General features: G+C 46.0%; 1 pseudogene; it reads left to right on the top strand.

The window, feature by feature from the left end:
- The first annotated feature begins 3492 nt into the window (after window positions 1-3492).
- Window positions 3493-4179, top strand: LOC130018371 (40S ribosomal protein S8-like; annotated as a pseudogene).
- The last annotated feature ends 831 nt before the right edge of the window (window positions 4180-5010 follow it).

Genomic DNA, 5010 nt, shown 5'->3' with positions numbered 1-5010 from the left:
CTTAGGTTAGAAAACCATTCTCTTTTGAGAAGAATAAGCACAGCCTCTCTGCAATATTGATTGGATAGATCTTTACGTACAAAATGTGGCAGACTAGCTTTCAAAGAACTATTATCCAAATGTCATAGAAGGGAAAGAAATGTGATTCTGTCTTTAACACACCTTGTCTGCTGATTGATTAGAATGCCCCGACAGCAGTAGGCATAACAGCCACTATCAGTCAGAGAGTGCCGAGAGCACGCAGGATGAGAAGAATAATACTGGCCCTGGGGTCCCAGTCAAACCTGCCCCACGGCTGTACGTCCTTGGACAGTTTGTCTAGTCTGATTTCTCATATGTAGACCAAAGCAACTGGATCGAGGGATGTTTAACCTGTGATGAATGGGAGAAGAAACAAGAGCTGCTGAAGCGGCATGGAATTTATAGCACATTGGAGTGAGCGACTTTTTTTTTTTGGCTGGAGCCATAGCACAGCAGGTAGGCCACTTGCCTTGCATGCGGCCGACCCAGGTTTGATTCCTCTGGTCCCTCTTGGAGAGCCTGGCAAGCTACCGAAAGTATCCCACTAGCACAACAGAGCCTACCAAGCTCCCTGTGGCATATTTGATATGCCAAAAACAGTAACAACAAGTCTCACAATGGAGACGTTACTGGTGCCCACTCAAGCAAATAGATGAACAACAGGAGGGCAGTGCTACAGTGCAGATTTTTTTTTATTAAAAAAAAAGGACTCACCATTTTTATAATACAAGTAAAAAGCTCTTATCTCTCCCCTCACGAGAAAGGTCAGAAGCGCTGGGTCGGGTTAGAGCCAAGCTGTGTGGCAGCTCTTTACCCCTTCTGGGGTGCCTTTGCCAGGGAGGAGATTTTGAGTTTGTGTTGGCCAGACCCCTCTGCCCACCCCAGCATTCTCTGCTTCATCATCGGCTGCATCCCTCTACTGAAGATCAGAGCTTATTCCTACTTCCCATGGATTCTTTCAGTTACAATACCGGACGAACCTATTCCCATAGAACAAAAAAGTTGAACCCAGTGACAAATGGTGCCACCCTGCAGATGTGCTACCATGAGACTGGCCCTTACTACACACACATGCACCAAGTGTGTTCTCCACAGCTCTGCTGTGTGCCATCCCTGGTTTTGCAACACATTATGACCTCGGGAGCACAAGGAAGTATGTGGTGTGTGTGTGTGTGAGCATCTAAAGATATGTGAGCACGGGCCAGGTGGGTGACAGTAGCCATCACCGACATGAGCACTGTAGCAAGCTTAGTGAGCACTGCAGTTGGGATGTGCGTAAGCACCCCAGTAAGGAAAGTGTGATCCCAGTGAGCATGAGCATGACCGCCAAAACTAAAGTGTCTCAAGCCAGAGCAATAGTCCAGAAGGTAAGGTGCTTGCCTGGCACACTGCCAGCCTGGGTTAGATCCCCAGCATCCCCGATAGTCCCCCGAGTCCCACCAGGAGTGATCCTTGAGCACAAGGCAGGAGTAAGTCCTGAGCACTTCTGGGTGTGACCACAAACCAAGACAAAACAGAAAAACTAATGTGTCAACCCTGAGCCTGGAGTGTGGTTCAGTGGTAGAATACGGTCCTGCCATGTGGAGGACCCTGGGTTCAATACCTGGCACAGCAAGAAAACAATTCCTGGTACTATAGATCCCCTGGCACTCAAAGAAGAGAAAAAATAACGAAGGGCCCAGTCCCCAGCTAGCAAATGTGTGAACACACAACCGTGTTTGTGAGCCCTGGCAAGCAGCACCACCACAGTTGTGAGTCCACACAGAGCATGCCTGCAGCAATCATAACAGCAGCCAAAGCAAAGAAAGGGACGGAGAGCCAGTCAAATCATCTTATTGTGGAGACTTGCGTAGAATCACCTTAACTCGGTGAATAAATAGGAATCTACTTCTTAGTTTTCCTAAGTTGGGGAAGTATGTCATTTCTGGGAGTTCGCGAAGTGTCTGTCATCAATGGTGTTTTTGCTTTCCTTTTTCATCATTTACTCAATGACTCTTTGGTTTTGCATTTCCTATTTCTATTCTAGGACTGGAGCGATAGCACAGCGGTAGGGCGTTTGCCTTGCACGCAGCCAACATGGCCGACCCGAGTTCGATTCCTCCGCCCCTCTCGGAGAGCCCGGCAAGCTACCGAGAGTATCTCGCCCGCACGGCAGGGCCTAGCAAGCTCCCCGTGACGTATTCGATATGCCAAACACAGTAACAACAAAGTCTCCAATGGAGACGTTACTGGGCCCGCTCGAGCAAATCGATGATCAACGGGAGGGCCTTATTTCTATTCTAATCCCAGGCTGGAGCAATAGACACAGTGGGTAGGGCATTTGCCTTGCACACGGCTGACCAGGCTGACCCAGGTTTGATTCTTCACCCCTCTCAGAGAGCCCAGCAAGCTACCAAGAGTATCTCACCCGCAAGGCAAAGCCTGGCAAGCTACCCATGATGTATTTGATATGCCAAACAATTGTCACAATGGAGACATTACTGGGCCCACTCAAGCAAACTGATGAACAATGGGAGGACAGTGACAGTGACAATGACAGTGACAGATTCTAATCCCAGAGTCTTTGTATAGAACACTGTAGCACTGTCCTCCCGTTGTTCGTCAATTTGTTCAAGCATGCCCTGTAACGCCTCCATTGTGAGACCTGTTTTTACTGTTTTTGGTATATCTAATACATCATGGGTAGCTTGCCAGGCTTTGCCGTGCCGGCGAGATACTCTCAGTAGCTTGCCAGGCCCTCCAAGAGGGGTGGAGGAATCGAACCTGGGTTGGCCGGGTAGGCCTCGTGCAAGGCAAACACCCTATCACTGTGCTACTGCTCCAGCCAGGTATAGAACAAGAGACAATAATTTTTTTTACATGAAGTGGGAGGACACTTTATTTTCTGTTTTATTTATTTTAATTTTATTTTTATAAAGTAGCTTACAATATTTGATTACATTTAATATTCAAACACCAATTCCACCACCATTACACCTTCTCACCACCATATTTTGTATGTCTCCATCACAAATCTGAATCCCTACCCCAAAGCAGAACCGAAATTATTTATTTTGTAAATTAAGTTTGTTATGAATAAACCACTGAAAATGCTCCCAAAAAGTTTCCTTAAGATTCACTCCATGGCTTGAAGGCCAGCCGCACATGCTAGTGGAAAAGGCAGCTCAGACAGAGAAGGGAGCACCAAGTAAAGGGTGTTGGGAGGATCCTCCCAGGATGGGAGATGTATGCTGAAAGTAGACTATAGAAAAAACATGATTGTCACTCAATGCCTCTTTTGCAAACCGCAGCAACTAAAAGGACAGAGAGGACAAAAAAGAATGCCCTGCCACAGAGGTAGGGTGGGATGGGGGGGATACTGGGATCAATGGTGGTGGAGAATGGGCACTGGTGGAGGGATGGGTACTCGATCATTGTATAACTGAAACCCAAGCACAAAAATGTGTTAAGTCTACAGCTATAAAAAGCTCTTTCCAGCCAGCGCCTAGCAATGGGCATCTCACGGGACAAATGGCACAAGCACTGCAAAACTGGGGACAAGAGAAAGCCCTACCACAAGAAGCGGAAGTATGAGCTGGGACGTCCAGCTGCCAACACCAAGATTGACCCACGCCGCATACATACAGTTCGAGTTCGGGGAGGCAAGAAGTACTGGACCTTGAGGCTGGACGTGGGGAACTTCTCCTGGGGCTGAGAGTGTTGTTCTCGCAAAACAAGGATCATTGATGTTGTCTACAACGCATTCAACAATGAGCTGATCCACACCAAGACCCTGGTGAAAAACTGCATCGTGCTGATTGATAGAACACCATACCAGCAGTGGTATGAGTCCCACTATGCGCTGCCCCTTGGTCGTAAGAAGGGAGTCAAGTTGACTCCTGAAGAGGAGGAAATTTTAAACAAATAGCGGTCGAAGAAAATTCAGAAGAAATACGAAGAAAGGACAAAGAATGCCAAAATCAGCAGTCTCCTGGAGGAGCAGTTCCAGCAGGGCAAGCTTCTTGCATGCATTGCTTCGAGACCAGGCCAGAGAGGCCAAGCAGATGGCTGTGTGCTAGAAGGCAAGGAGCTGGAGTTCTATCTGAGGAGGATCAAGGCCCGAAAAGGCAAATAAACCCTCTGCTCATGTAATAAAGCTGTTTATTGTTCTAAAAAAAAGTTTCCTTAGAGAAAAGTGTGTGAAGATTGTTTGTATTTCACGCAGGGGCCATTAAGCCCTTCTATAAGAGATCAGTAACATGTTGTTAAAGGTTGAGCCTTGTGTGCATATATATATGTATACATAAGTATACATATATACATACATATATGTGTGTAGTGTGTATGTGTGTGTGTGTGTGTGTGTGTGTGTGTAAAAACAATTTTCCTCTAAGATTAGTTACCTTCTACCTTAAACCTGGAGGGCACAGTTTGAATTCAACTACTGAATTTTGAGGCTGGAACTTAAAACAGCATTTTAAATAAGTAGCAATTGTTTTGCACAAACTTTGCCCAAAGAACAAACTTTTAAAATGGCTCAGAGCAACTTTTAATGGACCAAATTTTTCTAATGTGAATGTCCTTAGGCACCTGGTCTGCCAGCTCTCAGCTTCACTGTCCAGTTGCTTTAATTAACCATAGGTTCTGTTTTAGTTCTGTTCTAATTGGGTCCTTGACTAATTGTGCATTAAATACTTGGCAGTACACTTCAGACAATCTTACAAAGTCTTCATTTCTCACAACTTCCATCTGCCCGTGGAAACCAATCTGGAGAACCAATCTGAGAGTGTCAGAATATTGCAGTTGGTAGTTTCTCGTGGAAACAAAGGAAAGAGGGAGAAATTTTAAATGACTCAAAAGCATGATAAATACCCAAGCATCAGAGATGTCAAGTTCTTTTAAAGCAGAGCTTGTGTCTAGGGAGATGGCTCACAGGATGGGGGTGCGTATTCTGCACAAAGAAACCCTGGTTTCCTCATAGTCCTCTAAGTGTTATTATTGGGTCTGGCT

This window comes from Sorex fumeus, unplaced genomic scaffold, assembly GCF_029834395.1.
Source record: "Sorex fumeus unplaced genomic scaffold, SorFum_2.1 ptg000264l, whole genome shotgun sequence".
Taxonomy (NCBI): Eukaryota; Metazoa; Chordata; class Mammalia; order Eulipotyphla; family Soricidae; genus Sorex; species Sorex fumeus.
Note: the sequence above shows the minus strand (reverse complement) of the source record. Positions and strands in the feature narration are given on the sequence as shown.